Genomic DNA, 12,316 nt, shown 5'->3' with positions numbered 1-12,316 from the left:
TTAAAGTCCCCGGCTGTCGAGAAGCCTCCCGGTGAAAAGAGAAGAGGGTGATCACATGTGATATTGCCGCTCTGCCTGGGGAGCCGCCCAAAAGGTTTTCTACACGCTGAGTTGCCATTATGTGGGATCATATGGGAAATATGTAAATGTTCCAAAGCTCGACACCCAAGGGTAAAAACATCACCTTGCAGGCCTTGCGTTGTCTTCCATAAATTAGACAATGTTGGGTTTTATTGGTGGGCTCTCCTGTGCACACCACCTCACTGTTTATGGCCCATCTACTGTTAGTATTAAAATGCTGGACAGGTTTGATACATTCTCTGTCGCCTACCCCTGGCTTTAATAATACTATAAAGCTTTCCTATTTAGGTCCAGTGTCCGAAAACACGGAGTGAATTAATTAAAAGCGGGGAAAAGGGTTAATATATGATACTCTTATCACAGCTTGTCTTCCCATTGACCCCAAGTTTTTACATTTACCCCTAAAACAGGAGTCAAACAGGGTCAGATTAATCTCATTTTACTGCTGCAGCCCCGCCCCTTCTCCCCTCAGCCCGAATTTCATCTCCAGTGCCTCACATCCCACCCCACCCCCCCTCCCCCCCTCCCCCCCACCCCCCAGAACGTCAGCGTATCCTAGGAGCTCCCTTGTGTCCCTGGAAACAGGTGATGCGCTATGGGGTAGACACTCTTCTGCAAGGAACTGAGTTGCCCGCTGAAAAGAACAACACTCATCTTTTCAAAAAGCAGGGGAAGTTAAAACAGATGGGAAGCTGAAGATGAATAAATGGGGGTGTATTGTGTTTTTAAAGAAGTAATTTGAAGAGTTTCGTACTGCATATTATACCGCTGCTATTTAATGCAGAAATGTGGTTTATGTTCAGCTTGATTATGAACCGTGTTAGTGTGACTTTTTCCAGCTGGTTTTCCTGAGGCCTTTTTGAAACAAGGCACTGTTCTGTCCAATAATCAATTCAGCAGAGTGCTGCCTATTCCCCACTTTCTTTCGTTTGCAAGAGGTGGAGAAACCATTGATATTTGGGCTTGGCACTCCACTTTAGTTATTTTTCTTCAATTCACCATATTCTTTTTTCCAAGTGGTTTCTTCTGTTCAGTATTCATTTTCTTGACAGGCCTGCATTGCATTCCATCAAAGAAAATCTACTATACAGTATGGCAGCTATTTTTTTTTTTAAATCACAGTAATTTATTGTGCTGGGACATTAAAGTCTCTATTTGTGAAATATCTGGAAAATTTATGTAAACTTCTATCCAAAATTTTACTTAGCATCTTAACCATTTATATTGATCTCCTGCAATATGAAGATAAAACTGGACTAGGGGGAGGTGATGGCATTTTAATATATTTTTAAACATTCTTACCAATGCTTGTGCTTCCAATACTTTAATGAATCAAACTCGCATAGTAGGGGACTGTTGGTCTTGTAATAGCTCCTGACACCTGATGCAAAAGCAGATGCTATTGGTTGGGAACAGAAGTAAGTACAGCCTTTTAAAATATAAAGAAGGGCTCAACTGTCCCATGTTGCACCATGCCAAGTGTGACAACATTTACATGATGAAATGCACAACGAAAAAGACACTGATTGGTTTGAGACAAATTCAGCAAGTCGGTAATCTTTTCCTACCGGTTACTGAGAAATGAATGAAATCCCTTATTGTTCTTGACAGGAAGCTCCACTGCAATGTTGGCATGGGGATCTTCAGTGAGGAAGACCAGCAGCAACTTTATCAAACATGTTGAACTTTCTGAATCTACTAAATAACCCTGGACATCTATGATTTCTCACTTAAGGCTATTGTACTATTCTAGAGACCCAGTATAGTATAGCATAGTATAGTATAGTATAGTATAGTATAATGTGTGTGTGTGTGTGTGTGTGTGTATGTATGTGTGTGTGTGTGTGTGTGTGTGTGTGCTTTTGCATTGTAAATAATTGTGTATATTCATGTTCCCGTGTGTGAATTTACGAACCTGACAGTTTGTGTGTTTTTCTGAGCCCCAGGGAAGCTTTTGACTGACAGCAGGAGCCGTCCACAGGTTCACCACGTTTGTACAAACACAGGCGGACTCCTGGCCTGTACTACTGCACTACACAGCGGAGGGTACAACACTGATCTCATCTGGCAGCAGTAGAGCCCACGCTCCTGCTCTGTCAGCCACTACCATGTCTGCTGATTAATGCTGTCTGGGAAGTGTAGTTCCCCTGTAACTCAATGTGAGAACATTCAGGGTAAATCAGGGGTCAGTTTCAAAATGAAAAACATTTTCATAGTGAACACAGTCTTCACTCTTCACTCCAAACAATTATGCAACAGCTGTATGTTACTCTTGGATGTTGGTGCTAGGAGACAATGTGCAACCGTGCAACATTACCTATTCACACTGGGCAACTAACACTGTCCTGTTGAGTGATAACGCTTCTGGCACTGGACTTGTCTGTCATGAGGCGTACATTTTTTAAAACCATTATTGCAGGTGCAAAGGGAGACATTTCAAGGAGACCAAAAAGTGCTAATTGCCGAACAGCGCCCAGATTTGAGCGCATTAGCATTGATCCCTCGTGGGTAAATACAGCGAACCTGGGCTGAGACTGGAGCACAATGCACCAGACACTGCAGGATGGAGACTTTCCGCCTTTCTGTAAACCTGCCTCAGCTCCACCACACTCTTCAAATCCTCAGTTAAAACCTGACAGAGAGAAGGCTGTCTGCCCAAAATGGAGACCTGCTTTCTCTAGATGCAAGCGCAAGGACTTACGTTCCTGATGTAGAGTTTGTGCCTTCTGTGTCACCAGAGAATCGTCCTTTCTAAAATACAAGTCAAAGGCCTGTAATGATGCCCACTTGTATGAGTTAGGGCGGTTGTGTTCTGAGCACTGTTTCTGTATGTAACAGAGGGGAAATCCGGCTCACTGCACAGCAGCGTGCAGAGACTGTGGTTGATCCGCAACCTTCAGCTGCCACCTGCAGTGCTGCAGACCCTGTCTGTTTCTGCCGGGGTGACATCAGCGGTCAGAATACTCTAACCGGCACACAGATCACTGTAACCTGCTCCAGCCAGCTTTCATTTGATTTGATTTAAATTTATTGTGGGTAAAGAATAACCAAAAAATGTTAAAGTATGTTACGTGGAACCCAGAGGATGGTCCAAAAAAGCATGACACAAAACACTTTTTTCCAGTCAGGTCCTCGATGATATAATAACACAGGTACAGCACATTAAAAAGTACAAGAAATTTAAAGGCAGAAAGCAGTATGGCCAGCACACAATATAACATTAGACAAGCATGCAGACATTGAGCAGACAAGCAATGCAGAATTGGCAACAAGCAGTGTGGCAAATAAATAGCAAAGTTTGCTCTTCCTTGATTAGCAATTCTACTGTCCAGCCAAAGCTTTTAATGTGAAGAGACGCTCATCATCCACTCTTTGGCCTTAAAGGCATGATATAAATGAACTGATTTAATTTGTCAAGCCAGTTTGTTCCACTGCAAAGCACCTGTATACAAAAATGTATTTTTATTAGAATTGCTCTTGTACCTGAAAACCTCCTTGTTAGAGATGTAGCCCTTTAAAGAGTAATATCTCCTGGAAGAGATTGAACAGATGATTTGCCTGAGAGTTTAGTATCAGCCAATCAGGTGAAAGAATGATTCAGACAGCTTTTCTCTGCTCAGCTCAGCAAGGCTCTTGTACTCTTTGTCTTTCTGTCTAGTAATGTGATTATTGATACTTCATAAGTCCTTTCAAATCTGCTTGATAAATTTCCCATATGTAGAAAGAAATGAGGTGATGGAAACAGATTAAGCTATAGGAGCTGAGGTTTTATCCTCTGCTATTTAAAGTTATATTTTCAATGACTCTACTCGGTGGTTGAAATGTTATTCAGTTCAATTCCTACAGTATGTTCATGCATACATCTACACAGGCATATTTGCGCACCATACTGTTTTCATTTTCACTTAGCAAAGAGGCTATAAGCTTATCACACATGTCTCTCTTCTATATAATATAATAATAGGAATAATTAGGAAAATGTGTCCGTTGTGGTTTTTATCAATAGGATAGTAGTATAGGCCTAATACATCAGTTACCTTACCTGTTTACACACAGATGTAGTCACCTAGGTGATGTGCACTGAGCTCTATGAATTGCATTCTATAGCTGTGCTGTCAGGCAGTCAGCTTTCCTTAAAATCTGCCTGCTGTGCTGAAGAGAAAAATCGGTGTGATATGTTGCCCTTTGTCTCATCCATCAGAGATCAATCACAGCTTTCTCACAATCAATAATATTGTGACAACTTGTCAAACTGATTTACAAATTTGATTTCTTTATTACCTGTTCTTTGTGTACCCAAACATATTTGCCACATTTTTCCCTCATGTGTCCAGTGATGGTTCTTTTTTTTTTAGCAATGATGGAAAATGCAGCATTTTCAGGATTCAATAGCATCATAAGAAAGAAAGAGAAAGAGCTGGGGGCCGGGTACGCCTTTCTCTGATGGCGACTTGTGTTTGTGTTTTATTTTCCCTTCACCCAGAATTCAAGTGCATTCAATTACCGCCTCAGTGGTATTCAATTGTAATATTTTCTCTACCTTCAAATAATTTACCTCTCCCCTGTAACCTCATGGCTACGTAAGCATTAACAGCACTAACCTAAATGAACTGTGTGTGTCGCTGAAAAAAACGTTTCTGGAATCATTCATTTGTCAAACTCCGCCCAATAGTTCCCATTTCAGATCCCATAGCGAAACAATCACATTTTGTATTCATGGAGACCCTCGCGCAATTTGGAAACATCCCTTATATGTCCCTCAGAACTCTCAAGGTGTTTTCTTTATCTCGAATTTATGCTCGGAAGAAGAACTTGGACCATTTCCCGGGTCTGTCAATCACCCTTGTGTTAATGTACTCAAGTGCATACGGTCTTCCCGTTAAACAAAGCATATCTGCCATTTCCGAACAATCCTTGCGTTTATGAAAATGTAGGCTGTTAAAAAAGCGACACTGTTTCACAGTCCAAATGTAAAGAGATTTTCAGAGGCACCATCATATTTTTTACATTTTTGTCATTAACTACATATAAAGTCTCTGGCAAATTTGCCCACAAAAAGGTAATTCTGTTCAAAAGGAATACGCGCTGTTTTCGGAAACATTATTTTTGTGTTTCAGTTTCAGGTTTAGCAGTCTTGGGCATCTTATGTTCCAAGGTAATGTATTTAGCGAAAGCACTGGGAAAAAAAGGAGGGGCGTGTATAGCAAGGTGGCTAATTTCAAATTGTAAGTAAAGAAAAGACCTGTTCAGTGCGGAGGTGGTGTTTCTAGATATGGATAACACATGTAATGCAAGTAAATGATCGCAGATGCATTTCAACGTGCTTTGCCTATCTAGTGATCCGATACTGCTGGTCAGTTCACGATACCCTAAAACTGGAAAGTTTCACGCCAGCCTAACCGTTAATGCGTCTTTACAGAGATGTAAGCTTTGTGTCTGACAGGCCTACCCATGCATTCATATGAATTTCTAAGTCAAGTTAGGGTGCAAGCGTATTGTATTTGGCTAATTATTAGTTAGTGGATGTAGACAATGTCTGATTTTGTTCATTTGTTCTCCACAAATGGTTTTGATATAAAAATCACCAGTTCTAACTTGTAATACTAATTAACCTAAGATCCAATGAGTAGCCTCATTCAAACATGTTAAATTATTTTTCACGAAAAATACAAATAAATGGACAAATATCATGTATACAGAGCCGCTAGCCACACTAATTATGGGTAAGGATGATGCGTTCAATTTGACGATGCTCAGTTTCCAGTTAATGTAATGAAAACACTGAGTGGTAGGCTATTCGGATTCATATTTAAACGTGTATTCAAAATATCGTATAAATAAAACACGAACAAGCGCGTATAAATACAAAGAGAAATAGCCCACGCGCAGATAATAATTCTCTTTTTTGTTTATTTAAACAATGTACAATCCCGTTCTTCAACTAATTACGTAAATGGACAGGACCTGTCAGGAGACAATAACTATTCCCTAATAGAATTTGCCCCCAAGTGCAATTTAATTTTCTCCTTGCCCTCTGCTAAGGTCTCCATCTCTATCTCTGTGTCTTTTCTTGCAGAGAAATGGTGAAAAGGCTTCTGACATTGATGCCTCGGCCTCCAGGAGTGTATTTTTGATCATTTTCTTATTTTACTGGAGATGAAAAACAAAAAAGAAAGTTCAAAAGATATCACGGCTCCTTCCTGTAACCGCGAGCAGAATTTAAGTTCAGCAGACCGGAGAACGGTGATCTACACGCGTCGTCTGCGCCAGTGCGCTACCAGAGCGCTGTCCAGCGAGAGCGGTGCTGAAATTAACGCCGCTGGTCACCTGAGTAGGTAGGTTTGCATGAAAATATGTTTTTATGTTTTTAATAAGGTAAACAGCTGCAGTGCAATAGAGTACTATTTTACGAATAAAGAGTTCCTTTATCGGAACTGATATGTTAGCGTTATATTGTAGAACTACACACGTGTATATAGCTTATGGTGTCAGGAGTACATGTAATTTAATGGCAAATGTGCTTTTGTATTAATAACGCATTCGTTGTTGTTTTGATGTCGCCTTGGACGGATGATACTCCAGTCCTCTGTCGAGTTAACACATTCCATACGTATTGTAATGTATTCTAATTTATGATGTCAGTGTCTCATGAAATATTAACTCACATTTGACCAGCTACTCTGTTTTGACCAGCTACTCTGTTACCCATGTTTTAAATAAATTAAAGGCTGCCTTTAGATAGTTGTGTACATTTTTTGTGTGGGTTTTAAAACCAGCATGCATGCTACTATTGCACTCTAGTTTGTTCGCTGACATTGCTTTGAATGAAAAAGCACAAAGAAGTAAATTATTATTATTATTATTATTATTATTATTATTATTATTATTATTATTATTATTATTATTATTATTATTATTATACATTTGTTTTCGGACCATACATAGTCCAAAGCTTAAATTGCACTACCACAATATTAGTGCACTTAGTGCACTAATACTGTGGAACATGATTTCATTATTTTTTATCATTTAACACATTTTGAACAAACGGTGATAGAATTCAGATGTGATACAATTTTTAAAAATTGCCATTGACAAGTGAAGACCCAGCCAGGGACACCTTTTACACATCTTTGTTTTCCCTTTTTATCTGAGCAAAGCTGACACAGTTCCCTTTGGGACGCGAAGGGGGAGGAGACAGGCAGTATAGATTAATTTAATTCACATAGATAAGAGAAAGCGGATCTTAAGAAAGATCTCTGAGTGATCTCTTGTTAGCATGGAGCATCGGGGAACACAAGCCTTCCTTATTGGGACCACACGAATTGTTCAATCTGTGAGTTTCCACGGCAGATCATCAGATGTGAAGGGCTATTTCCACCTGCCTGTCTGGGTCAGCCGAACCGCAAATCAATGAAATCCATATAGGTGCATTGTTATTTATGTATAGACAAAATGTCTGAGAAAGACGAAAGAAACAACCCAGAGACTGATCTACGGTATCATATTCTGCTAGAAGAGTTTAAAACATGTTATGCATTATTTTCTTCTTCTACAGACGATGAAGTAAATACTTCTTTTTTTAAAAATCCATCACAGCTCCGTGGAATTGATGTATAATTGGTGCCTAGTTTCAGCTGATCAAAAACATTGATCCTTTGCCGATGCCCTGTTTGATGTTGCAGTTTAAGCGCGTTGCGTAAGACTACGGAATTCTATTTTATTTTTTGGCCATGTTCTGTGTTTTCTCCCAGAGAGACGATTATGGTAACATCAAATTATCTCGCGTTACCTCTGAAATAGTTGTGCGGATAAATGAGTCGAAGAATGGTCAAGAGGGGCAGAACTCTGCAAAGATGTCATTGAATTCTTATACTGAAATATATCTAATTAGAGGTGGCTGGGTCAACACCAATGGCAGAAACCTCGCCCTTTCCTTGAGTTATTGCTCACCGGTTCTTCATTGTCCTGGTACTTGCCCATTATGATTTTTTACTACGAAACCTCTCCTTTTAGGGAATACGAGGACCGACCACGTCGAAAGGGTGACATCAGAGCCTTAGTAATTATTCGCGTCTATTTGAGGCTCAAAAAAAAAAAAATCTAACGTATGCCAATTCCTTCCTACCAGTCTGCAGGCCTATCTATCTATCTATCTATCTATCTATCTATCTATCTATCTATCTATCTATCTATTTGTCTCTGTATGTCTGTTTGTTTATTTGTTTGTTTATCTGTTTGTCTGTCTGTCTTTCTTTATTTAATAATTCATGCGTTTCGTCTTTCCTTCACATTGTCTGGGGTAAAAAACGAACACAAAACTTTGAACATGACATTTAGGATTTTCTTTAACATATACTTTTTTATTATAAAACACTATATTGAATGAAAAATATGCGTCAAATTAGCCGCAGTGTCAAACTGTATACAATGCTTCCATATAGTCATACATATCCCAAATTAAACGTACACTGGTTTTATTCATACATTTACTGCTTTTTTAAAATTCTGTAACTATGTTGACAATTTAAGTGCATTTACTTTTCAGCAGTGTATTTAATAGCCAAATGCATGTTTTCAATATACTTAGCAATCACAATAATTGAATAGTCTTAGTGGGGGAAATTAAATTATCAAAATGAAAATGAAAGTGTGGGGTCGGGTTAATTCACAGGCGACACCGATGTGAGTGGGTTTAATCGTTTGAGGTTGATAGTTATCCGGGACACATGGCACGCAAGAGGGTTTAGCATTCATGTGTGCAGGAGGAGCATTTTGTAGATTCTGTATCCCTGCTGCTTAGCCTCAATCAGCTTGATGTGCTTTTGTATTAACCAACATTTTTTTAAAAGAGTAAATTTGAAGTGCAAGTGAGGTATGGTGTCGTTACAGACTTATCTAAACCGTTGTGGAACCGAGTTCATTTTATCCGTTTATATCGGTTTTTATCAGTTTTTGTCATTCCTTTGTCAAATGGAGCGAATGACAAAAAAGAAAGAAAACACCACTAAGCAAAACACCACCTTGAATGTGTGCTGTATGACATCATTAGTGATTTCCAAGTTAAGAACATTTTATGGATGGCTTTTCTAATTCCCTTACGTTACAATGAGGATTACGCGCACAGTCACCTATCCCAAAATACTCCAAAAATAGTAATATCCTTTTGAATATTACACAAAAAATGAAAGTTTATTTTAGCTTCACAGCCCATACTCTTGCTTTTACAGTCTAGGCCCTGTCAATACTTCATATGAGACGTACAAAGCGCCTTTTTCTCCAAGATGATAATTAAGTAGTGATTCCATAAATTGTTAGTGGAATCTGGTCCAAAAAGATATGCTTTTGGCTCAGCTGAAACACAGTACTGTTTATTTAGAGGTCTAAAGCACGCATCTGAGAAACGTACATTCCCTGCCCTTTGTTATAAATATCTAGCGGTAATACGATAACGATGAACGTGATTTAGAGGTAATTTGATATAAAGTAGGTTTTATATCCAACTGACTTATCAATGAGATGAATACGTGATGTAATGTGTAAACAATGGAATTTAGAAGAGACAAAAAGGGAGAAATAATTAATTGTGATTTGTACCTTTTTGGCAGAGTAAGAAGAAATGAACTATGGACAAAATAAAGGATGCTGGTATTGTCCTTGTTTGTAGAAGACATCCATTATGCGGACAAAAACGTCAACCTTAACTGGTAACATACCAAGAACTGATTTCATTTCTTGTGAAAAATATATACACTTTTTTACATTTGACAATCTGTGACATATTGGATTACATCATCTCAGTGAAATATTTGATGAACTCTAAAAGTTATTAAATAGATTAAAATTTCCAATGATCTGGCTACATGCTACGGATTTTAAATTTGTATTCATAGTTTCGATTAGCTTATTCTTTTATTTGTCCGACAAGCTTGATTATAGAATGTCACCGAATAGGCTACTTACACGTGCCTTTATTGCATTATTATATGAACAGTAGACCTACTTGAATGGGTAATTTTGGTGACCAAACGGCGGGGTGTATTAGTTTGTCTGGTTATTGAACTGATAATTGGGAACCAAAACAATGGGTTTTTGAAAACAATAATTCTCGATGTGGTATAAACAGCCATTTGCAACATCACATTTCTCTGCTTCCGCCGATTGTCTGAATCTTCATACATAGGATACGCTGTCTCCCTCTTAATATAGCTTATAAGAATAGTAAATAGTATGCACAGCCATATTTTGCTTTTCATTCTAAACGTGAAATGTTCATTTAGCCATTGTAATCAGTATGTGCTAAATGCAGTCATAATAATTTAAAGAATTGGTCCATTCTTTTTCATCAAACCATCTTCATCTATGATTCATCAAGCCATCTTCATTGATGATTCATTAAATACGCGATATTATGTCAGCGGCGGTATTAATTACCAACAGCCTGCCGTCGGAAAACTGTGTGCAGATTATTACTGGTCGCATTCTCTCACATGTTTTGGGGTCATATGAATGCAACATCCTTAAAGCTACTCGACACTAAGGAAATAAAGCAAACACTAATACATTAACTTATTGTTGAGTTAGGCGTTATTTTAAATATTTCAGCAAGCTTCTTTTTTTTTTTTTTTTTTTTTTTTTTTTTTTTTGCTGCACCATGGAGTGACGATGGTCGTCTTTACTGGCCAATCACTGATAACCGTGCAGTGAAACAAAAAGCAAGATCTACCTCCACAGTGTTTGCTATCCAACAATGTTGGCTATATAATCGCCTTCAGCATAAAAATAGAAAACGATAAACATCACTATAGCTTTGATAAACGGATAGGTGCCAGCGAAGTAATGCACAGCAGTGTTAATGCCGTACGTCAACGATGATGTATCCAGTCTTAAATGTGCAAATTTGATTTCAGAGAACAGAGTTGGCTCAGTTCAGACTGACGCAGATAACAAAACGTAGGCTAATGTAGGCTTATGATGGTATAGTCTACTCTGAAGTACATGGTCAATCTCAAAAGGAGAGAAAAGTAAACATTTTACCTTTGACATTCTAATAACTGAGTTACAAATTTCAGTCCTTTTTAAAAGTATTAAACAGATCGCCCGGCATTCCATTTGCTTATTTTTCAAGCCAACAGGCCTACTGTGTATCCTGCAGGCACACTATTGCCAACCTTGGAAGTTAAGCCATCTCTGCTTTATATCCTGTTAAATGTATAGGTATTTCAATGCACTCGATGTAGTTTGGTGGCCTGTTACGCTATGGGAAATGCCCAGAAGCCAAATCCCAAATTTAGCCTAGCCTACTTAATAGCAGGCATAAATGTGTAAGTTTTTTCCACTTTCTTGTGTCTTAATCGAACCGGTCATGTAGCCTACTTTGCAACAGATCTGCTATAGTAAAATAAGCAGTTATGAGAAACACAGGTGCAACGCACCTGCCTTAGTTCCCTTTACACTGCGACACCGATTAAGCTAAGAGCGACGGCCGATTGAACCAGCTGGTGATAGTACTTTCAAACTACCACAGTTTGAAAACTATCGGTATTGCTCAAAAATTCGGGCCGCCTATACTTTCTAGTGTAACAAGTTGATGTTTCACTAGAAATCAATAGCATTTATAATAATAATAATAATAATAATGTTGTAGTTGTTGTTTTTAATCACAGCAACCATTATAACTTGATATGTATAATGAAACTCGATATGTATAAATAATGATACCAGAATAGAAAGATATTATTGATGTATAACTGTGCGAAAGGAAGAGCGGCGAACCACACTGCGTTTCATTGCAGCCTTGAAGAGAATTGGATGTGAAGATTGAGTTCATCTAGCCTGAACTACGAACTCTCAGGAGGGAATATTTTATCAGAGACTAGTCACTCGACTACTGGATTGAAATGAATACTGTCAGCGCAGACTCTGCTCGGACTTCTAACACAGTCTGTCAAGGCAATTAGCTTTTTAGCGATACGTTTAAATTTAGCCAGATATTTATTTTTTTCACTGCTCGTGTGCTATTAAACTACTATTGTTTAAATTCGTGTAGGCTCGTTAGGCTAATAATTTGCTACGCCTGCTTTTTAACGAATTAATGCAAACCAGAATGTTATCGGAACTGGAGCCACGATGTAGGCCTATAAATGAGTAGCCTGCTAGGTATAGCTACAATGATCTGATTTACGAAAGGGTGTATGTGAAAGAAGATTGCACCGTAAAAGCTAAATGCTGCCCA

This window comes from Anguilla rostrata, chromosome 4 (assembly GCF_018555375.3).
Source record: "Anguilla rostrata isolate EN2019 chromosome 4, ASM1855537v3, whole genome shotgun sequence".
Lineage (NCBI taxonomy): Eukaryota > Metazoa > Chordata > Actinopteri > Anguilliformes > Anguillidae > Anguilla > Anguilla rostrata.
Note: the sequence above shows the minus strand (reverse complement) of the source record.